This window comes from Ornithorhynchus anatinus, chromosome 3, assembly GCF_004115215.2.
Source record: "Ornithorhynchus anatinus isolate Pmale09 chromosome 3, mOrnAna1.pri.v4, whole genome shotgun sequence".
Taxonomy (NCBI): domain Eukaryota; kingdom Metazoa; phylum Chordata; class Mammalia; order Monotremata; family Ornithorhynchidae; genus Ornithorhynchus; species Ornithorhynchus anatinus.
Window position 1 is genome coordinate 59830837 of NC_041730.1, and position 25706 is coordinate 59856542.

The following is a 25706-nucleotide window of genomic DNA, read 5'->3' on the forward strand; positions in this document are numbered from 1 at the left end:
TTTTGCTGGCTGGATCATTTTTCCACAAAAATGTTCGGCCCACATTTCCCCACTACTCAAGAAACTCTAGTGATTGAACATCCACCTCTGTATCGATCAGAAGCTCCATCTAAAGCTCCATCCAGAAGCTTTAATACTGTCAGTTTTAAAGCACTCCATCACCTTACCTCCTTCCACCTTACCTCCCCGATTTCCTACTATAACCCAGCCTGCACAATTTGTTCCTCTAATGCCAACCTACCCAAAGTAGCTCGATGTGGTCTTATCTTACCACCAACCCTTCACCTCATCTGCCTCTGTCCTGGAACTTCGTTCCCCTTCACATCTGACAGATGATCACTCTCCCCACTTTCAAAACTTTATTAAAAGCATATCTCCTTGAAGAGAATTTCCCTGATTAAACCCTCATTTCCTCTTCTCCCACTCCCTTCTGTTTCACTTTTGTATTTGGATTTGTACCTTTTATTCACCCATTCCTCATCCCTCACAGCATTTATGAACATATATGTGATTTATTTAATATTAATGTCTGTATCCTCTCTAGACGGCAAGCTCGTTGTGGACAGGGAACATGTCTACCAACTCTATGTTGAAATCTTCCCAATCTTAAATACAGTGCTCTGCAATCAGTAAGCTCTTAGTAAAATGACTGACTGATTTCCATTATGCCATGCTGCTTCACTAACAAAAGCAAGCACTTCTTTCTCTTTGGGAAGGAATCAACAGTAATTTTCCTCCAAAGGGAGCTGTGTCGACAGAAGACAAGAAGGAGTTGAATGAATTATTGGACAAATAGTTCATAATGGGTTCCTAGAAGAAAGGTCAGGGAAGTTCACTGATCTATCCCTAAACTTCAGGAAGTATGGGAAGTGGCATGGTCTAGTGACAAGAGCATAGACTGGAGCATCAGAGGACATGGTTTCTAATCCCAGCTCTGCCCACTCATCTGCTGTGTGAACTTGGTCGAGTACTTAACTTTTCTGTGCCTCAGTTACCTCTTCTGTAAAATTGGGTAGAGACTGGCTACAACCTGTTTATCTTGAATCTCCCCCAGCACTTAGTACAGTGCTTGATACATGGTAAGGACTTCAGTATCATAAAAAAAGAAAGAATGTAAGATTCCTATGATTGTCATGTCCTGCTGCTACTCTCAGAGATAGAATACTGGAAAAGATGAAATGATGGAGTTTTCCTTCAAACGTGAATCTCAGTCAAAGCACTGAGACTTGGACACTGAGAACTTATTTAAATGAATCGATTACTGTACTCATGGTGTTGGACAGTGTTACTCACACTCTTATCTCTCCAAATTATGTTCCTCTTGAAGCTGAATGGATCTCAGGTCTGACCTAGTGGGATGTTGCTCAGAAACTTTAATTTTTAATGATAACCCATGAGTCAGGTTTTCCTCCAGGAGAACTGTCAGGAAACTGACATCATCATCATCATCCCAGGAACCTTCCCTTGGACAGGACACCCACATTTGAAGATGACACTGTGGACAGTGACATCCCCGCACCCGCTCCTTTGAAATAACATTTTAGATGGATTTGGGATGGAAGGAAAATCCAGAAGTTGTTTTGCCCATCGTAAATCATGATTGTCCCAACCATCATCCCAGACAGCACGGCAAATGACCAAAGGAAGGAATCCAACTACCGCCTTTAGCTGTGGGGCTTATTAAGCACTTACTACTTATAAAGCATTGTACTAAGAGCTGGAATAGATAGAAGATATAAAGTCCCACTTGAAGCTCACAGTCTCAGTACAAGGGAGGATGGTAACGATAATAACAATATTTGTTAAATGCCAACTATGTCCCAGGCACCATACTAAGCACTAAGGTAGATATAAAATAATCAGGTTGGACACATTCCCTGACCACATAGAGCTCACAGTCTTAATACCCATTTTACACATGAGGCAACTGAGGCACAGAGAAGTGAAGAACCTTGCCCAAGCTTCTACAACTACAGCAGAATAGTGGTGGAACCAAGATTGGAAACCTGGTCTTTCTGACTCTCAGGCCTGTGCCCTATCCAATAGTCCATGCTGGGAGAACAGATACCCATTTTGCACTTGTGGGAACTGAGGCAAAGAGAAGTTATGTGACTTACCCAAGGTTGCACAACAGGCAAGTGACAGAGCAGGGATTAGAATCCAAATCACCTCACTCCCAGGCTGGTGCTCTTTCCAGTAGGCCACGCTGCTCCTCTTTTGAGAGCCAACCTATTTCTGGATTTTTTAGACATTCACCATGACCAAGCACTTCCTTCAAGTCTACCCTAAATTCTTTCAACTGCAGAACATGCCTGTTCTTTCTTGTCTGCGACTTGTCAATTTGGTTCCACCCCTCCATGCTTCTGTTCCCAATGGTCAGATGGTTCCAAGGATACAGCTCTCTACAGCATGCTTTAATTTTGGAATGAGAGACAGTCCTTTACTGTAGGGATGCCCCGCCAGTGGAATGGATGAATAGCAGCAGGATACGATAGATTGCCATAGACAAAGCAGAAACACATGAGTATGTTCTGTCAGGATCAAACTTTACACGGTTTGATCACACCTCATTTGCATTTTTAATAGCCCCCATTAGGCAGGCTCTGAGCTAATTAGCTAGGCATCTATAATAGAAGAATCCTGTTTCCTGTTTTCAGAACTAAGAAACTAATGGCTGAAGCACTACTAAAACAATTAAGTAATAAGAAAAATACTGCATTAAGATTGGCAATAGCACAGCTGCTGTAAATCATTGCAAATGACTTGTAGCTCAAAATGTTTAATTAGGGAAGAAAAGTCATTTATAAAATATTTTGGTGGGATGGAAAGCAAAAGGGAACCTGGAAAAAAAAGAGATTGCTATCAATGGGCCATAAGGATTTGCAAGTTTCTTACATAAAAGGGCCAAATTAATGAAGGATCGAATTTATCTCAAACTCACCACCAACAGAGAGGATGTGGGACTGCCAGAGGGTTCAGGGTTAGAGTTCTGTTTCATTCACTGGTCTTTCCTTCAACTTTGGGTTCCTTGTCACCACTGCTACTATTTCTTCTTTTAGTTAACAATACTCAAACAATCCGTTATAATTACTGAGCACTTACTGTGAGCAGAGCCCTGAACTAAATACTTGGGAGAGTAGAATACAACAGAGTTGGTAATCATTGATATTTATTCATTCATTCATTCAATAGTATTTATTGAGCACTTACTATGTGCAGAGCACTGTACTAAGCGCTTGGGATGAACAAGTCGGCAACAGAAAGAGACAGTCCCTGCCGTTTGACGGGCTTACAGTCTAATCGAGTACCTATTACTCTAATCGAGTATTTATGAGTACCTACTGTGTGCAGATCACTGTACTAACAGCTTGGGAGAGCACACTATAACACAATTTGTAGACAAGTTCCCTGTCCTGCCCATAAAGAGCTTATAGGCTAGAGGGATGTCCGCTGGTTTATCCTGCCCCACTTCTGTGTGGTCATGGGTTGAAGTAGATTATCTCCTCCATCTGGCAAGTAAGGAAATCAAGTCAAGCAAGACTAATGAGAGGAGACAGGATGGAGTGTCTGCAAGTGGAACATCCTGGATGATGTATCTGGATCAGCAGAGCATCTGAGAGCCAATCATAAGATATTTGAGTCATATCTGGAGGTCCAGGTCTTTGCAATTAAGAGCCCAGAGACCATCTTTTAGTGCAGAGGGGTAAAATCATGGTGCTGATATGATCATATGTTTTCATCATTTATCTGTCTTTAATTTGTTTGCCAATTATGCCATTTGTGTGGTGAATCTTCATTTTGTCTTTGAATTTTGTCTTTGAATTACCACTGCCTCCCTCATTACACAATCAGACCAACTAGGCGTTGTCCTTCCCTCCACCTTTCCTTTCTTCCTGCACTCATTCATTCACTAGTTTTTATAGTGTGCCTAGTAGATGTAGAACATTGTGCTTGGGAGAGTATAACGAAGATAAAATACACAGCCTCTGACCTTAAGGAGCTTACAATCTAATGGAAGAGCTTACATTCCTTTGAAACACAACTCTTGTGACCTAATGGAAAGAACACAGACCTTGGAGTCAGAGACATGGGTTGTAATCCTGACTCTGCCATTTGTCTGCTGTGTGAACGTGGGCAAGTCCCTTAACCTCTCTGTGCTTCAGTTCCCTCATCTGTAAAATGGGGATTGAGACTGTGAACCCCATGTGGGACATGGACTGGGTCCAGCCTGGTTATGTTCTATTTACCCCACTGCTTAGTACATTGCTGATAGTGCTTAACAAATGTCATTAAATGAATAAAATTAAATGAAAACTCTGTCCTTACTGGAAGGTCACCATTTCACTTGTCTGAATAACTGCTTAGGACTAGTAAAACTTCTGGAGTACTGACAGTTTCCTCAACAACAAATCCTGCCCAGTGTTAAGGAAAAAAAATTTTCCTCCCATTTTTCCAGGATACCTGCTGTCAAATAATTTGTCAGTTACTTGTTTTGTGCTTCTTAAACACTCAGTACAGTGTGTTTCACCTAGTGGGTGCTCAGCAAATACTTCTACTTATGGGGCTTCTGAGAGCTTATTGCTGTGGATTCTGGTGAAAGAAGGACTGAATCTTCCTGTGCCAGAATCTGAGAAATGCTCAGATCCACAGATTTTCAGAGGTGTTTGAATCTTTAACCCACTGATGTGGCCCCCATTACCGCCATCAGGAAGGAAAGCAGCATGGCTTAGTGGAAACAGCACAGGCCCGGGAATCAGAGCACCTGGGATCTAATCCCAGCTTCACCACTTGTCTGCTATGTGACTTTCAGCAAGTCACTTTACATTCCTGTGCCTTAGTTTCTTCATTTGAAAAATGGAGATTCAATACCTATTTTCCCTCCCCCATTAGACTGAGAGGCCCATATGAGACAGGGACTGCATTCAACTTGATTATCTTGGATTTAGCCTAGTGTTTAGTATAATGCTAATAAACACCTAACAAATAATGATAGATAGGTATACATATATTCATATATATTGGCTTATATAACCATATACATAAATTTAGTTCCTCAGGCTCACCCAAGTCAAAACTAAAGCAGACACCAGGCTTTGTCACTCCAGATAACTGCTGTTGCCCCAACAGCCTATGCAGATGTGCAATCTGCATTTCCCAGAAAAAAATATTCTCAGTTGGGCAGTGAAAAGTGGGGGGACCCTGACATAAGGGAGGGGGAATACAGGTGTGCATGCCCTGAAAATTGGAAAAAGGCTGGTGTTTCATCAATGACATGCTGAAAAATCAGTCCAAAAGAAAAGAAATGAGAAAGTCACAAAAGGAGATGAGAAAGTTGTTACAAAATTATTTGGTTCCACAAAAGGCCACAACCATGACTTGTCCGCTTGGAAAGACCAACCACCCCTTTAATTCAAAGGTAGCCAAACACTTCAGGGAAGGGGATAAACATGGGACCACATCCCCAAAGCTCAAAGCCCTAAACAATTCAGCTCCCACACTTGGCATTGCATACCTCTGATTCCGGTTAATTCTATTATACCAACAGCTGCTTTGGGGACCCTGAATTATAGACCTATTTTGACTAAAAAGACTTGCATGATGAGTTGTGAGGCTTATCAAAATCTAGTCAACATTTCAGGAAGTGTGGGGATGATAGACAGAGAGACAACGCATAATCCCCATGATTCCCTGATGAAACATACCCAGAGGCTTAACCTAATCCCTGAAGAAATGACAGGAAACAGAAGGTGAGAGACCAATTAACTCCCTTCCATACTAATCCGACATGGATCAACTCATCACTGGTTGTAGGGGGACTGTTTATTTCACTGTGTAGTGCTTCGGTCAACTCCAAGTGTGGACCAGGACAGAGGGGAAACCATTTGCTTCTTTTCTTTAGTTGTTTGGAATTCTGGGATGATGAGTGACTATGATTTATTCCCCTGTGAATTGCTTCCATTTCCCTAGTGCCTATGCCATTTCCAAGGACTCAAACTTTTGGGCCTGCAGATATATAATCTAGGGTTTGATAAACCTCTGAAGAGTCAGGCCCAGTCATAAATGAGCCAGAGTGTCTGGGAATTATCCCTAGGCCCTGTCGTTACCAACAAATTAATCAATGGTATTTATGGAGCACTTAATGTTTGTAGGGCAATGTACTAAGATCTTAGGAGAGTACAGTGCAAAAGAGTTGATAGACATATTCCCTGACCATAATGAGTTTACAGTCTAGAGGGAAAGATGGATATTAACATAAATAGATGATTTCAGGATATAAGTGCTTGGGGTTCAGGGTGAGGTGAATAACAAATGTCCATAGGGTATGGAGCCCAGGGCATAGGTGATGCAGAAGGGAAAGGGAGTTTGGGAAAGGAGGGCTTAACTGAGGAAAGCTTCTTGGAGGAAACGTAATCTTTAATGAGGTTTTGAAGGTGGGAGATTGATAGTCTGATTTCTATAGAAGGGGATGGAATTTCAGGCCAGAGAAAGGATGTGGGAAAGGGGTTAGTGATAAAATAGTTGGGTTTGAGGCACTGAGAGCACATTGGCACTAGAGGAGCAAACTGTGTAGGCAGGACTGTAGTAGATCAGTGAGGTAAGATAGGAGGGAATAAGCTAATTGAGTGCTTTAAAGACAATGGTAAGGAATTTCTGTTTGATGTGGGATGAACAACCACTGGAGGTTCTTGAGGAGTGAGGAGCTCAGTAATACTATTCTGCTTGCTGTTGCTTTTTCCTATCAATCAATCAGTCAATGGTATCTATTGAACATTGACTCTGGTGACAGGAAATCAGATCCCGAAGCTGAGGGAGGTGACAATTCTACACCCCAAAGTTTAGTGGCCATCTATCCAGTTTTAGACTAGATTCCTCATTTTGAACTAGTCTGTGCCCTGATAGGATTGATTAGCCACTGGAAGTCTTCATTATTTGTTACTTTTTTTTCAACCTCCCACCTTCGCTCCACCCTGACTCTTACTACCAGCTTCTATGGCTTGTAAGCAGTGCCTGTGTTTCTATTGGTCTGGGTAGGGACTTTAAAATCTCTGGAGTAAATTGGGAGCAGGCAGGAGTCACCCAGAAAAGGTTTCAGGAGCAGCATGGCCTACTGGCAAGAATATGCACTTGGGAGTCAGAGGATGTGAGTACTAATCTTGATCTGCCACTTGTCTCCTGTGTGATCTTGGGCAAATGACTTAACTTTGCTGTGCCTCAGTTACTCCATCTGTAAAATGGGGATTAAGACTGTGAACTCCAGGTGAGACAACCTGATTACCTTATATCTACCCCAGTGCTTAGAACAGTTCTTGGCACAGAGTAAGAGCTTAACAAATACCATTGTTATTATTATTATTATTCTTATCATTATTTGGTATGTCCCATGTCCCTCAGTGTCTGGTATTTCCAAGCATCAGCAGTGGCCACTCCAACCAAACATGTTAGAAATGTCAGACGGAGAAGGTCAGGGAGCTAGGAGAATGGGGAAACATAGGGGAGTTATCCTATGATTACTGTGCTTATTTGTTAAGCACTTACTACATTCCAAACATTGTACTAAGAGCTGAGCTTGAAATGAGATAAACAGATCAGATACAGTCCCTGTCCACATGGGCTCACTCAATCAATCAATCAATTATATTTATTGAACACTTACTACATTCAAAGCACTTTTACTAAGTACTTGGAAGAGTGCAATATACCAGAGTTTGTAGAAACATTCCCTGACCACAAGGAACTCACTGTCTAGGGAGGGAGACAGAATCTAGAGGAGGAGACAGGCATTAATTTAAATCAATAAATTGTGACTATGAACATATGTACTGTGGGACTGAGTGTGGGGTGAGTAAAGGGTACAAAAACAAGTGCAAGGATGACATAGAAGTGAATGGGAAAAGAGGAAATGAGGGCTTAGTCCAAGAAGGCCTCTTGGAGGAGATGTGCTTTCAATAAACCTCAGAGAGTTATTGACTAAGTAGAGGGAACGACAGATATTAAGTCTCCATTTCGCAGAGGAGGAAACTGAGGTACAGAGAAAGGAAGTGACTTCCCTAAATTCTCCCAACAGATAGGTGGTGGAGCCAGGATTAGAACCCAGTTTTCCTGGCTCCCATACCTCTGCTCTTTCCACTAGCCAAAACTGCTTCTCTGAGCTCAGACCGGAACTTAGATCTTAGACAGCTCCTTGGACTTAGATCTTAGACAGCTCCTTACTCTAAGGGCCTTTTCTTCTCCCCATCAGCCTTGCTGCCTCCAAAAATAGAATTAGTGGCATGTAGGGGTAAGCTGTACTGTAGCAACTGCTATAAGCCTTTAGGATATAAGAATGATAATGCAAATTGTGATCATATAATAATAATGATGATAATAACGTTTTTAAGCACTTACTATATTCCATCACTGGATTAAATGCTGGAGCAGGCACAAAATCAGCTCAGACACAGTCCCTATCCTGCATGAAGTTAACAGTCCAATCAGGAGGAAGAACAGAAATTGAGTCCCCATTTTACAGATGAGGAAACTGAAACACCAAGAAGTTAAGTGACTTGCTCAAGGTCAAACAGAAGGCAAGTGGCAGAACCAGAATGAGAATCCAGCCCCTCTGACTCCTAGGCTCATGCTCTTTTGATTATCTCAAAAGTGTGCCTGAACCACAAAAAAAAATCTGATAGGTGTAAAGGAGAGTAGAGAAGCAGGCAGAGGGGAAAGAGTGGAGGTCATGGGGAAATAGGTTCCATTTTGGGGATTCTGGCAGGTGGGACTTCTGGCTGGCAAACCAACTTTGTTGTCCCTTCACATCTCCTTCACCCCTACTCAAAATTAGCACTAAGTCTTTCAGAGAAATATTTTTAGGTGAAAAACTTTGTGTCCCATTAGTCTATTCGATCTGCCAATGAACTAACTGAAGAAGAACTTCACAACGATGTACTCGTTTTTACTGTGAATACTGTAGGGGCACATAGCATGCATGGCTATTCTTCCATTTCTCAACTTAACTTCCCACCCCCGCAAACTTCCAATTCTTTCTTATGCTAGGGAAAATATGGAGAAGATATTGCTCTGTTTGAGGACCATGGGAGCAAAGCACCATGCTAAGGGCTGGAAAGGAATGCACAGATGAGAATTAAGGCAAGGTTCCTTGCCCTCAAGAGCTTCAAAATCTAAGAATAAGAACAACAGAGTACTGGTCTACTAGTCAAAGTACTGACTATCTTAAGAAAAAATAAAATAATGATGAAAAAAAACAAACAGAACATGAGGCCAGGGAGTCAGAAGGACCTAGGTTCTAATCCCTTCTCCACTATTTGAAAAGCAGCATGGATCAGTGGAAAGAGCCTGGGCTTTGGAGTCAGAGGTCATAGGTTCTAATACTGACTCCACCACTTGTCAGCTGTGTGACCTTGGGCAAGTTACTTCACTTCTCTGTGCCTCAGTTACCTCATCTGTAAAATGGGGACTATGACTGTGAGCCCTACGTGCGGCAATCTGATTACCTTGTATCTACCACAGCACTTAGAACAGTGCTTGGCATATAGTAAGTGCTTAACAAATACCAACATTATTATTATTATTACTTGTATGGGCAAATCACTTCTCTGTGGCTCAGTTACCTCATCTGTAAAATGGGGATTAAGCCTGTGAGCCCCACGTGGAACAGACTGCTTACAACCTGATAACCTCATATCTATCCCAGCTCTTAGAACAGTACTAGGCACATATTAAGCACTTAATAAATACTATCTTCACTATTATTATTATTAATAAATACAAAATTAAAACGAAACAAAAGCCACCAGAAACACTGACCCATTGTAACAGCTAAAACCCCTGGAGGTAGGTAGAGAAGAGGGAGGTTGGGGAGGAGGCAGCTTGTGGAATTTAGGAATTGTTTAGAGAATTTTTCTGTTGTTCTAAATCTCTTCTTTCCCTTCTGCATCATCTGTGCACTTGGATCTATGAACTCCGGGCATTTGATATTTGCCCCACCCTCAACCCTACAACTTTTACATACATATATTTAAATTGTATATTATAAATTATTGATTTATATTTATGTCCGTCTCACCCTCTAGCCTGTAAGGTTGCTGTGGTCAGGAAATGTTTCTGCCAATTCTGATGTATTGTACTCTCCCAAGGACTTAGTACAGTGTTCTACATTTAGTAATTGCTCAATATTCATTCATTCACTCAATCAATTGTATTTACTGAGTACCTACTGTGTGCAGAGCACCATATTAAGCATTTGGCAGAGTATGATATCACAATAAACAGACACATTCCCTACCCACAAGCTTGCAGTCTACAAGGGAACACAAACATAATATATATATATATATATATATATATATATATATATATATACTTAAATAAATTACAGATAAGTACATAAATGCTGTCGGCTGGGAGAAAGGCTGAATAAAGGGAGCAAGTCAGGGCAATGCAGAGGGGAGTGGGAGAAGAGGAAGAAGGGGCTTTATAAATACCAAAAAATACCTTTAATGATAAATCTTATCCTGGTAGCAGGGGACGAGAATTCTTTGGGGGTAGTTATGATACTTAGTGGGTGCTCAGTGTAACGTAATAATAATTATGGTACTTGTTAAGTGTTTACTATGTGCCTTGCACTCTACTCAACACTGTGGTAGATAAAAAATAATCAGGTTGAACATAGTCCTTGTCCCTTATGGAGCTCGCAGTATAAGGGGAAGAGAAAACAGGTATTGAACCCCCATTTTACAGTTGAGGAAACTGAGGTATATTGATGTTAAGCGACTAGCCCAAAATCACACTGAATACATGTGGCAAGCCAGGTTTACAAACCAGGTCTCCTGATTCTCAGGACCAGGGTCTTTCTACTAGACAATACTGCTTCCCCGTGAAACACATTATCTATTCTATAGATTATCCACAGCAGATTTCTAAACTCTTTCCCAGAAAAAGTTTGTTTTCCCTTCAATCTCTGATACGTGCCTAACAAATGCCATAGTTATTATGATCAATCAATCAATCAATAGTATTTATTGAGAACTTACTGTGTAGAGCACTAGAAGAAGCATTTGGGAGAGTACTTTGCTGTGTGACCTTGGGCAAGTCACTTCCTTTCCTCTGTGCCTCAGTTCCCTCTCCTGTAAAATGGGGATTAAGACTATGAGCCCCAAGCAGGACAGGGACTGTGCCCACCTGACAGCCATGTATTTACCCCAAGGCTAATACAGTGTCTAGCAAATAATAATCACTTAACAAATAAAAAAAACTAATTTGAAAAAAAAAAACTAATGCCATTCATTGATTGATTGATTAAAGGAGCAAAGTGTCTCGAAAGCAATCAGGCCTTGGGATTGGGAGACCGAAGTCCCACCTTTGGCACTGGTCTATTGTTCAGCCATGAGCAAGTTAGTTACACTGTCCATGCCTCAGTTTTGCCATCTTATTAAATGGGGGTGAAAATATTATCCTCTCCCTTCTGAGCAGCATTTTTGGGAGGACAGAATAATGTAAAACGTACTCTATCAGATCAAGGCATTATCACAAGAGGGAAATAAGAATAAGTAATAATAATAATACTAATTATGATATTTGTTAAGCAGTTACTATGTGTCAGACACCATTCTAAACTCTGGGGAAGATACAAGATAATTGGGTTGGACACAGTCCCTGTCCCACTTAGGGCTCACAGTCTTGATCCTATTTTACAGATGAGGGAACTGAGGCACAGAGAAGTGAAGTGACTTGTCCAGGGTCACACAGCAGACAAGTGGCAGGCCAAGATTAAATCCATGACCTTCTGGCTCTCAGGCCCATGCTCAGAATGTCAGCAGAATATCCAAGAAGAGCTGAAGTAGGATAACATGAACCAAGAGGGCACTGCAAGTGAAAAGTCAATGAAATAAATTACTGACTGAATATGGTGCTAATATGATGGGGGAAGGAGCATGGGTTCTATTATTTATTTATTTATTTATTATGGTATTTGTTAAGGTCAGTCACTATGTGTCAGTCACTATTCTAAGCTTCGGGGTAGATACAGGCTAATCAATTTGGATGCAGACCATGTCCCACATGGGGCTCACAGTCTTAATCCCCATTGTACAGATGAGGTAACTGAGGCAGAGAGAAGTTAAGTGACTTGCTCAAGGTCATAAAGCAGACCGGTGGCAGAGGTGGGATTAAAACCCAGGTCCTTCTGACTCTAGAGCCCCCTGCTCTATCCACTAGGACACACTGCTTATGGATGTAGGGGTCTGGGCATGAAGCATGAACCACAGGGATCAATAGGTTCCAAGATAATCATTAGGGGTCTGGGACAGCTAGAACTCCTCCACTGTGAGCCCCTTGTGGGCAGGAAGCAGCGTGGCTCAGTGGAAAGAGCACGGGCTTTGGAGTCAGAGGTCATGGGTTCGAATCCCGGCTCGGTCACTTGTCAGCTGTGTGACTTTGGGCAAGTCACTTAACTTCTCGGTGCCTCAGTTACCTCATCTGTAAAATGGGGGTGCAGACTGTGAGCCCCACGTGGGACACCCTGATTCCCCTGTGACTACCCCAGCGCTTAGAACAGTGCTCGGCACATAGTAAGCGCTTAACAAATACCAACATTATTATTATTAGGAATCATGACTGTGAAGTCCATTGTATTGCACTCTTCCAACCACTTAGTATAGTGCTCTGCCCATAGTAAGTGCTCTTAAATGCGATTGATTGAATTGACTGATTGATCCATTTAGGCCCTGCTGCTCCAGCCCACTCAGAAAAGTGTGCCCCAAACATCCTCATCTAAGCCATCCTCATCTGGTTTATTTGACAGCTGCATTGCCATGACCAAATTATTCCATGTAACTGAGGCCAAAAGCACACCTCGACCTCAGTGATCTGGTAGTTTCAAATGAAATCAATAAGAACTGTCATATTTGTTAGGCTCCTCTTAAAAGCCAAGCACTGTGAAAGATATAACAATTATAATTGTGGTAAGTGTGTACTTTGGGTCAAGCACTGTACTAAGTCCTGGGGGAAGTACAAGATAATCAGTCCAGAACCAATCTAAGAAGCCTATACAGTCTAAAGAATACAAAACCCCCATTTTGCAGCTGAAGACCTGAGGTACAGATAGTTACATGACTTGGCATGAGTCACTCAAAAGGCAACTGAGAGGGCCAGAATTAGAACCTGGGACCTATGACTCCTGGGGCCAGGTTGCTTCTACTTGGCCATGCCCCTTCCCACATGTGAAAGTGTTGCATGGGCCTGGATTATCACTGTCCAGTGAGTCTAGTAGGCAGGGCCCTTTGCCCCACACAGTTCTATCACCAAGTCTGTCCATGTCCCATCTACTCTAGCATCCCGCACAAGCACAGCATCTACCTACAAAACACATAGAATTCTCCAGGATTACGGGAGGAAAGGAATCATGAGGCCAGCGATTATCATGAATTCCTTTAACCAGCAGGACATATCTTTTGCTTTAAAGTTTCTGATGTCAGCCCTAACGGGTTTGGAGAAATGTGGGGGAATTCATTATAACTCTCCAGACAACCCTTTAGTTCTGCTGAATTCATCCAGGGATAGGGACTTCCTGATGTCTTCTTAGAGCTTTTAATACATTTAGGTATGCACCCTACTGTCTTGATCACACTATCCTTGAAGGAATTGATGTTCAGAGACACAACTTGGATACCACCACTACATATTGTTTTTTTAAAAATTCATTTATCTCGGTGCATCTGTTTTTCCTTATTTCATTCAGACGCTGAGTGTCATAGAGTTACCACTGCCAAAATTCTCCCTTCATTGGACTGAAAACCATTCATTTCTTGTCTCAGTTTTAAGATTCTGACTCCAAGAAGAAGGATATTCTCTGTGGATGTAATGGGACATTTAGTAATTCATTCATTTTCTTCCCATGCTACTTATTTAGATGCTCAGCGGTGGGCAGCTTTGATGTAGAGCAGTGGAAATTATAAAGACATTACGTCTCATAAAAATATAAATGAAAGAAAACAGAGACCCTCTTTTATATCAGGCTAAATTGACTGGTGTCATATTAAGGATATTTTGTTTTATGAATTATACTCGTTATGAGGCAATCACTTGAGTGAGACGCTACCTTGGTTTTTCTCTCTTTTTAATCACAAAATGGGTTTGCCTCTTGTGGGAAGGGTGAGAAGACGGATGTGCTGAGCTTCTGTTTTCTGGTCCATTACACTGTGAAAAGTTTCCATGAGTAAAATTTAACTAGTAGCCCCCAGAAGTCACTTATAGATCCCCAAGTGAAGATCACTTTCAACAGGCTCAGCAGAAGAATGGTAATCATCCCAAATTAAAGATGAAGAAAGGGGAGGATAACCACAAAGTTGCATGGCTTATGGTGGGCAGGGAATATGTCTGTTTATTGTTGTACTCTCCCAATCACTTAGTACAATGCTCTGCACACAGTAAATGCTCAATAAATGTTATTGAATGAATTAATTAATTAATGGCACTTTGGAGGTAAAGAAGCAATGCCCAGAGACTCCTTTCTGAGAACAAGCCCCCCTGTCTCACTCTTCAGATGGCTAATTCAGAGAAAGTGTGAAGGATAAAGGGACTCCTATAATCCAGTAGTTGGAGGGGGAGGGGAATGGACCCCTGTCTTCATATGCATAGCTGATAATCCCATCCTAAGTAACAATAATACTAGTTGTAATGATAACAATCACCATGATAAATATAGTGGCATTTGTTAAGGGTCTATTATGTACCAAGCACTGTCTGGTCATTGGTTATCAAGAAGTGTCATCCTATGAAATCATTGTTGACTTAAGGAGGAGGGGCAACATCTACAGGACTGTGGGGAAAAGTTGAATGGAGACCTCAGCTTCAGCTGGACTGACCAGAAAACAAATCTTGGGAATAATGATGATAACAATAATGATGATCATCATCATAACAACAAAAACAACAACATTACATAATAATAACAATAACATGTAAAATAATAATATAGAGAGACTATGTCCAAGCTAACTAAACTGTACCAACCCCAACACTTAGTTCAGTGCTTGGTACCTATTAAGCACTTAACAAATACTATTATTATTATTATCATTATCTCCCCCTATTGTCTACTCCTCTCCTCCTGCTCTCAACTGTTATGCCAGAATTCCTGAGCCAGTCTAGTTCTGCCACAGACCCAATTGCAAACTCCAAGAAGAATCATCAAAAATGTCCTTTTTTTTTAAGGTATTAGTTAAGTGTTTACTATGTGCCAGGCATTGTTCTAAGCACTAGGGTAGATACAAGATAATCAGGTTGGACACAGTCCCTGTCTCACGTGAAGTTCACAATCATATGACTTCATTATAAAGATCAACCAGGTTCTTACCATGCAAGGACAAACCTATAATTGATAACATATAATCATAAAATATTACTTAGCTGAGTGAGACCTAGACACCTAGCTCCTACCCTGAGACTGTCTCCTTGGATTCTTGATTAGTAGTTATTCCATTCATTGTGAACTTACTTTGTGCAAAGTACTGTACTTGAGCATTGGGGGAAGGGATGGGAGTGAATATTTAGATGGAGTTCCTGACCAGCAGGAACTCGCAATCTGAAGGAAGTGGGGTGAAATGATCCACAGATCCTTGAGAAAAGAAATGGCGTGACAAACAAGGCAGAAATATAAGTCACCAAAGCTGAAGTCGCAGCAGTGATAGAAGTAACTGTAGCAATAGTAATGGCGGTATTTGGAGTAGAAATGGCGATAATAGTACTTTTAAGAGTAGTAATGGTAGTAGGTAGTATATATTGTTGGTATTTGTTAAGCGCTTACTATGTGCAGAGCACTGTTCTAAGTGCTGGGGTAGATACAGGGTAATCAGGTTGTCCCACGTGAGGCTCACAGTTAATCCCCATTTTACAGATGAGGTAACTGAGGCACAGAGAAGTGAAGTGACTTGCCTACAGTCACACAGCTGACAAGTGGCAGAGCCGGGATTCGAACTCATGACCTCTGACTCCCAAACCTAACAGCAGGAACATTAGTAGTAAAAAAAAAATTGGTATTTGTTAAGCGCTTACTATGTACCAAGCACTGTTCTAAGCGCTGGGGTGGGGTTACAAGGTGATCAGGTTGTCCCATGTGGGACTCACAGTCTTCATCCACATTTCATAGATGAGGTAACTGAGGCTCAGAGAAGTGAAGTGACTTGCCCAAATTCACACAACTGACAAGGGGCAGAGCCGGGATTAGAACCCATGACCTCTGCGCCCAAGCCCAGGCTCTTTCCACTGAGCCATGCTGCTTTACTGCTGTAGTAGTTGTGGTGGTAATAATAATAGTGGTGGTAGTAGTAATATTAATTAATAGTAGTAGTAAGAATAGTTGTAGTAGCAATAGCAGTAATAATGGTATTTATTGAGTGCCTGCTCAGTACAATGCACTGTACTAAACATTTAGGAAATTATAAAAAAAAGGCTCTCTGTCCACATAGGACTAAACTGGGGCCTCTGAGCCATTGGTAGTAATGTCCCAGTTCCATCCCAAAGGGTACCACAAATGGGTGCTTCCCCTTGATGGTGCTCCCTCAGCCCATTCCTTTTCTCATAAAAAAGGCTATGATGCTGCCTAGTTTCCATGCTGTGAAATCAAAGAGGTAACTGGGAGTGGAGGGGAAAGAGAAAATGGAAGACTCTCTCATGACTTTAAACTGAGTTTGAGCCAGATTCTTCTAGAGTTAGGCACTTCAGAGATCCATAGTGTTCCTTCACTGATTAGTCAATAAAATATAGTGCATTTCCACCAGCTGTATTGCTCTAGATGAAGTGCATGGTACAGTCCAAGACAGAGAAGTGACATGTACTCTGCTGTCAAGTAGCTTACATTCTAATGGGAAAGCTAGACATAAAAAATTCATAGTGGAATCAGAATAAATTAATCAAACATTGTATTTACCTAAATTTTTACCCAATTGGCGAGGAAATGCACAGTTTAATATAGAGTTCACTTAAACATCCAGAGTCTCAGGTACTTGAGCTGTAAAATGTGAAGAAGTTCCCTGCTCTCCTCACTTCTGAGACTGTGAGCCCTATGTGGGCAGGAGACTGAGTATGATCTGATTGTCTTCTAAAAGTACCACTTGTTAGTACAGTGCTTGACACATACTAAGTGCTTAAGAAATATCTCTATTATTAATAACACTAATGATAATGATTAATGTTACTATTAGGTGGTTGTTGGGTCGATAAGATTTGAGGTTTTAGATACTATCAAACAAGCAATTGCATTTATTGATTACTTTCTGTTTCAGAACACTGTACTAAAGCACCTGGGAGAGTACAAAATAGCAGAGTTGGTAGACCCATTCCATATCATTCATTCATTCATTCATTCATTCATTCATTCAAATGTATTTATTGAGTACATATTATGTGCAAAGCACTGTACTAAGTGCTTAGGAGAGTACAATATAATAACAGACACATTCCCTGCCCATAGCGAGCTTACCATCGAAAGGGGGAGACAGACGTTAATATAAATAATGGCACATAGTAAACACTTTACAAATTATTATTAGCTTTATATTTCAGGTGAAATGAAGTTCCTTGCTCCTCCCTGTTGGCTTTTAGTCCCACAGCCACAACCTTCTCAAATAACTAACAATTGTACTGGACCTTCTGCCCCTCCAAACCTCAGGATGGTTTTCGAAGAGCTCGGTACAGTGATCTGCACACAATAAACACTCAATAGATACCACTGATTGATTGTTGAAAGATGACAGGAAGAGGGGGGCAATCATCTTCCACAGACCCGGGGATCTGATGCCAGTTGTCCCCCTCAATTCTCAGGCCACACTGCTCTTTGTGCCCTATTGTCACTTTGTCTCACCTTCCAAAGTCAAACGTAAGCTTGAGCAGGGCGATTCAGCCCAGGGACTTTTGTCCATGGATATTTTCATCCTTTCTTTCATGTCTCTGTGGCACAGGGGTGTGGAAAGGAGTGAAACAAAGAGGCCAAGTCTGAAAGCCTTAAAGCTCCATAGAGAAGTAGACAATGGAAAAGTGAAGACTTATTTTGTCGAAGAAAAAAAAATCCCATTCACTAGAATGGGATAAGGTCACACTTTCCTATTCTATATTTGTGTTCTTGGGTTAAATCTTGGTGCTTGCAGTTTCTAGCCAGCTCTCTCTCTGGCTAGAGAGACTAAGGAAGTAGTTATATTTTGCTTTAAGGAAGGACATGGTCTCTCCTGTCATGGGAAGGTATAGTAAATGGGTGGTACTTGAAGAAACAAACTTGAATTTTCAATCAGGAAAATCCCACCCAAACAGCTGGCCAGTCATTAGTCACAATCAGTCACCCAGCCAATCAGCAGGCTAGTCACTTAGTCACATCTGCCCACAGCAAGCCCAGTCATTGCCTTCGATCCCAAATGATTTTGACAACAGTCATCATTTCGCAAAGAAATGGGAACAGTGCCCAGTGCACTATTGAAAAACATTCACGTTCAGTATTATATGGGGGAAATCACTTGGGAAGAAAACATTGTGAAATGAAAATTCATTTTGGCACCAAATCTAAATGGGATAAATTTCAGGGCAAATGCCAACATAATAATAGATAAGCAGTGTGGTCTAGAGAAAGAGCATGGGCCTGGTAGCCAGACCTGGGGTCTAATCTCAGGTCTGCAATTTCCCTGCTGTGTGACCTCAGGCAAGTCACTTAACTTCTCTATGCCTCAATTCCCCCATCTGCAAAATCTATTCTCTCTTCTTAGATCATGAGTCTCATATAAGACCTGTCTTATAGTTATCACTGTTTGGTAGAGTGCTCGGCACATGCAAAGCACTTAAGAAATATTATGTGCTTGGCATATGCTAAGCACTTAACAAACAGTTATTATGATTATCATATGATAATGACTGCTAACAGCAGTCCAAGGCAAAAGTAAGTTCCAGACTGGGAAGTACTGTGGCCACTAGTAGGCCCGGGGGGGGGGGGGCGGCATGCGCAGGTGGAGGGCACCAGGACGGCATCAGAATGTATCATATGACTGGTAGGGGGAGGTGACATTATACTGGATTATAGTTCAATCCCTTTGCCTTGGGAGGGACAGGAAGGATCGGACACTTAAATGAATTTGTAAGCCAACTAAACATCTCTTCTACAAATCATACCCCCATGTTGGACCTGATAAGACTAAAGCTTTCAATGCCTCTTCAAAGCCTCCTCTGCACAATTTTGGCCTCAGCACATCTACATGATGGACAGATTGGATTTCAAGGTCTGTTCTCTTCATCTCCCATTTATACTCCTGTGGCTGGTCTTCATGGCCAGACGAAGGCCCCTAGAGTACTAATCTCATCTCCGCCACTTGTCTGCTGTGTGACCTTGGGCAAGTCACTTCACTTCTCTGTGTCTCCTTTACTTCATCTGTAAAATGGAGATTAAGACTGTGAGCCCGAAGCGAGACAGGGAATGTATCCAACCTGAGAACCTTGTAACTAGCCCAACATTTAGTACATTGCATGGCATATAGTAAGCACTTAACAAATACCATTAAAGAAAAGTCCACTAAAACTGAAAGTGGGGAGAAGGAGGAGAGAGGGTAGCCTTTTTCATTGATATCCACCATCCAAAGGAGATTCATTCATTCATCATTCATTCATTCAATCATTTTTATTGAGCTCTTACTGTGTGCAAAGCACTGTACTAAGCACTTGGGAGAGTACAATTCCACAACAAACAGACACATTCCCCGCTCACATCAAACTTGCAGTATAGAGGGGGAGAACTTAAATCACCAATTATTTTGTAATCAGTTTCTGAAAATGAGAAAAAAATTAGTTGAGTTTATCTTTCCTGCTCTGACTTGGGTCAGAAAAAGTTCAAAGGTAAGGCACATAGCTCCAGAGATAAATTTTCTATATTCCCCATAGAGGCAAAGGAAATTTTCAGCATATGTCGCTTATTTCTGTTGATATTCTGTACCAGGGAAGAAGAAACCTGTTGAAAGGAGAGGGTAAGATCATCAAAGGCAACTGGGATCAGAAATCAATACCCTGGGTGACCCCAGGATATCTTTGAGGCTTCTTGGATTAGAGTGGATAGTCCAGGACAGTCGGGCCTGGGACAAAGCAAATCCCTTAATAAGGAATTGTTTCACTCTTTACCCTATTGTTTTCACTACCTTTGACCACTTTAAGTCTCTCCCTCCAGCCTCATTATAGTTTATATGGTAACTGTAGCCATGATTTTCAAATTACAGAGTAATAAATTCTTAATCCGGTTTTATTTAACATCTTCATTAATTATCTGGAAGAAGGAGTAAACAGCCCGTTAATTAAATTTTCAGCTGATACTAAATTGGGAGGTGTTGCAAATCATGGTGAGGGCAGAAATAATATATAAAGGGAGCTGGAGAGGCTAGATTATGGGGGAGAAAAAAGAAAAAGAATCTTAAATTAGAAGAACTGACTGGTGGAAAATATTTAGCAAGCCTAGATTCCAGGGGTCTAGAGAAGGAGGTTGAGCAAAGTTATACTGTAAATCCACAACATAATAGATTCCCCCAAACGTTCATGGGAAGTTAGGGTTGTCAACATGAAAAGCAGCATGGCTTAGTAGATAGAGCATGGACCTGGGAGTCATAAGGACCTGGGTTCTAATGACGGCTCTGCCACTTTTCTGCTGTATGACCTTGGGCAAGTCACTTAACTAGTCTGTGCCTCTTCAGTTCCCTCATCTGGAAAATGGGGATTAGGAGTGTGAGCCATTCCCTTCACTCCACTGAAACTGCCCTTTCAGAGGTCACCAATGATACCCTTCTTGCCAAATCCAATGGTTTCTACTCCATCCTAAACCTCCTTGACCTTTCAGCTGCCCTTGACACTGTGGACCATCCCCTACTTCTGGATACATTATCCAACCTCGGCTTCACTGATTTTGTCCTCTCCTGGTTCTCCTCATCTCTCTGGCTGTTCATTCTCAGTCTCCTTCACAGGTTTTTTGTGGTGTTTTTTGGTATTTGTTAAGCACTTACTATGTGCCAAGCACTGTTCTAAGCGCTGGGGTAGATACAAGGTAATCAGATTGTCGCACGTAGGGCTCACAGTCTTCCTCCCCATTTTACAGATGAGGTAACTGAGGCACAGAGAAGTTAAGTGACTTTGGGCAAGTCACACAGCTAAGTGGCAGAGCCGGGATTAGAACCCATGACCTCTGACTCCCAAGCCTGTGCTCATTCCACTGAGCCAGGCTGCTTCTAAGGTTCCTCCTCTCCCTCCCTTCCCCTAACTGTGGGGGTCCCTCAAGGTCCAGTTCTCGGTCCCCTTTTATTCTCCATCTACACTCATTCCCTTGGACAACTCATTCGCTCCCATGGTTTCAACTACCTTCTCTAGGCAGATGATATCCAAATCTACATCTCCTTCCCTGATCTCTCTCCCTCTCTCCAGGCTCGCATTTCCTCCTGCCTTCAGGACATCTCTACTTGGATCTCCTCCCACCACCTCAAACTTAATATGTCCAAAACAGAGTTCCTTATCTTCCTTCCCAAATCCTGTCCTCTCCTGCACTTTCCTATCACTGTAGATGGCACCACCATCCTTCCAGTCTCACAAGCCCATATCCTTGGTGTCCTCCTTAATTCCTCTTTTGCAATCAACCCACATATCCAATCCGTCACCACACGGTCTCACCTTCACAACATCACTAAAATCTGCCCTTTCCTCTCCCTCCAAACTACTACCATATTAATACAATAACTCATCCTATCCTGCCTAGATTAGTGCATCAGCCTCCTTTCTGACCTCACAATTTCCTGCCACTCCCCACTCCAGTCCATACTTCACTCCTCTGCCTGGACTATCATTCTATAGAAATGCTCAGGGAATATTATCCCTCTTCACAAAAATCTCCAGTGGCTGCCTATCCACTTCCATATCAAACAGAAACTCCTCACTATTGGCTTTAAAGCTGTCCATCACCTTGCCCCCTCCTACCTCACCTCTCTTCTCTCCTTCTACAACCCAGCCTGCACACTTCACTCTTCTGGTGCTAACATTCTCACTGTGCCTCAATTTCACCTGTCTTGCCTCTTACCCCTGGCCTATGTCCTACCTCTGGCCTGGAATGTTCACCTTCCTCAAATCCAACAGACAATCACTCTCCCCACAACTTCAAAGCCTTGCTAAAGGTGCATCTCCTCCAAGAGGCCTTCCCAGACTAAGCTGCACTTTTCATTCCCCACTCCCTTCTGCATCATCCTGACTCGCTCTCTTTACTCTGCCCCTCCACCCCACAGCACTTACCTATATAGCTGTAATTTTATTTATTTATATTGATGTCAGTTTATTTGTACTGATGTCTGTTTCACCTCCTCTAGACTGTGAGCTTGTTGTGGGCAGGGATTGTCGCTCTTTATTGCTGTATTGTACTTTCCCAAATGTTTAGTACAGTTGTCTGAGAAATTATGCCTGTTTTAGAAGATAGGAATCTTTCACCTCCTAGTAGTGGATAGAGCACGGGCCTGAGAGTCAGAAGGTCATGGGTTCTAATTCTGGCTCTGCCACTTGTCTGCTGTGTTGTCTTGGGCAAGTCATTTCATTTCTCTGTTCCTTAGCTAACTCATCTGTAAAATGGGGATTAAGAATGTGAGTCCTGTGCGGGACAGGGACTTTGCTCAACTCAATTTGCTTGTATCTACCCCAGCACTTAGTACAATGCCTGGCATATAATAAGTGCTTAATATGGTAAAAATTCCATAATTATAATAATAATAATCATTATTATTATTATTATTGTCACTACCGAGTATTTCCTAATTGCTGGGGATAACTTCCCTAAATAAAATCTGAACCAAACTCATTCTCATTGTTCATAGATGTTAGAGGGGCACAGCAAAACTATGACCATATTTTTCCAGTTATAAGTTGCAATTCGACAGCTCACATCTTCTATCCTGTAGGTTTCCTCCAAGGCAAAAAAAAAAAAAAAAAGTCCACTTTCCCTAAAATATTTGTAAGAATGTGTTCAACAGATGTTTCAGGAGACTGAATTATATGGATTATATGTCTGACAGACTAACAATAATAATGAATGATAATAATAAAATTTGTTTAACATTTTTTATGAAACCACTGTACTAAGCACTGCCATAGAGACAATATAACAGGTAAGATTAAGTCCCTGCCCCAAATGAGGCTCACAGTCTAAATGGGAGAGAGAGCAGGTAACTCATCTCCATTTATATAGATGAGGAACCTGAGGTACAGAGAAGTGAAATGACTTGACCAAAGTCACATAGCAGGCAGGTAGCAGAGCCAGGATAAGAGCCTAGTCCTCTGACTCTGAGACCGGGCTCTTTCCATTAGGCTACACTGTTTCTCTGACCCTGACCTACATGTCTAAAATTGCCTGTGAAGAACCATGATGAGAAAGAAGATGAGTACTATGAGTTCATTCTGACTTTGCCACTCACCAATTGACCACCTTCTGTTACATTTCTCCCGCTTTAATCTTCAGAAAGTTGTGAACGTGGCTCAGAGTTCCTCTCAAAATACAGTATTGAATGTTGGGCAGCCTGGAAAGTTCTGTTCTGGTAGTGATTAATGAGTGTAATAATAATGATAATGGCATTTGGTAAGTGCTTATTATGTACTTGATACAGGTTAATCAGGTTGAACACAGTCCCTGTCCCACACAGAACTCACAGTCTTAATCCCCATTTTACAGATGAGGGAACTGAGGCACAGAGAAGTTAAGCAACTTGTCCAAGGTCACACAGCAGACAAGTGGCAGAGCAGGGATTAGAACCCAGGTCCTTTTGACTCATTTTGTTCTATCTACTAGGCCAAGCTGCTTCGCTGACCCTTCTCTGAGAGTGATTCCCAGGGGCTCTGAGCAGCAGGAGTATTCAGGTAAATGACACCCTGCAGCCTGACATGAGCAACATTTGGTCTCTATATAGTGTGATCCCTAATTGGAGAGATATAGAACATGATGTGTCTATATTCATCAAGCTGAGAAACTTAAATTTGTTCGACACTGTGTAGAGACCTGGGAATTTGGCCATGTTTGAACTGACATCAGTGGTGCTGGGGCAATTTATACTTGTGGAAAGCAGCATGGCTGAAATTGGAGAACATGTCTTGACTAGGGAATTGCTGTGTTGCCCAGGTCAAATCATTTAACCTCTCTGAATCAGTATTTCCCTATCTGAGAAGAGTATCTTCACCATCTGTCAATTCAGAAGTCAGTGAGAGAGTCTCCCACATTTGAAAGGGTTTGTAAGATCCATTGGATGAAAGTAATGTGAAATGATCTTTAGTTTGATGATTGTAGTTTTATATACTGAAACTTTAATAGCACATCACTGAAGTATCTCAAGCTTGGTTTTTGTGGCAATCAATTGGTTGTCAAAGAAAAAGAAAAAGAGAAAAGATCAAGAGGCAATATGAAACCATTCACTTCAAATAAAAACCCTCCTAAAGCCGCAGCTAATACTTATCAAACTACAAACAATCCAGTCAAGTAGCATTCCTTAAACCAAACATATATATATACATATACATATATGATTCATGTTTATTCATGCCTATGTTTGGTGTGTTTTTAAAGACATGCTTCATTGTTAATACAAATTTATCCAAAATACCTACTCTTGGTAAAAACTAATCATGGGAACATTTCTTCCATCAAGGTCAACCCTTTCATTTATGTGAAAACAGAAAACAGAAAAAAAAAGATAGATTACATCACTTTCAGTAGCAATTGAGAACATTTTGTGCTTAAAAAAACAATCAGTCCACTTCAAGTGAAGACAAAGAATGGACCACTTCAGCATTTTTAACGGCAAGTTATAAAAATCATGTTGGTCTGACAGCAGTTTTCCTACATTCAGTTCCAAACAGCAGGATGGCAAAAGGAGAGGCCTGATTCTACAGGGGCCTTTGGATGGTGGTTAGGAAAGTCTTTGCTAACCTTTCACGTATGTGTGTGTGAGTGTGTGTGTGTGTGTGTGTGTGTGTATTTATGTGTGTTTGTAAGTATATATGTGTCCTACCTTTCTCTTCTGCATCGTCCATTCATTTGGATCATTACTCCTTTAAGCACTTGATATTCACCCCACCCTCAGCCCCACAGCACTAACATATATATCTGTAATTTGTTTTATTATCTGTCTCGCCTTCTAGCCTGAGAGCTCATTGTGGTTAGGGAATGTGTCTACCAATTCTGTTGTATTATACAATCCTAAGCACTTAATATAGTGTTCTACACATAGTAAACTCTCACTAATATCATTTACGGACATTGGAAACAGGTAGGGAATTATAAGGAGGGGAGAGGAAAGGGCAAATTTCACTTTGGGATTTTTCATAAAGTTTGGCAGTCTTTCAAATGACGAAGTGAAGGGAGACTGAAAAGAAGAAAGTGTGGGGAAACTTCCCAAAAGTGATGGGGTATGAAGAGTTTTCTGTGGGAGAATCCAGAGAGAAGTCATAAAAATGAGCAAGAAGATGGAAAGTGGCACCGATGGGAAAAGATTAAAGGAGTCAAAGATGACTACCCTAGAGAATTAAAGATTGAGAGGGAACTTCATGTGAAGAGGGTACCTATTCTTTCTTTTAGTTTTTTTAATGGTATTTGTTATATGTTTACTATGTGCAAGGAATTGCACTAAGCGCTGGGGTAGATCTAACATATTCAGGCCGGACACAGTCTCTGGCTCATGAAG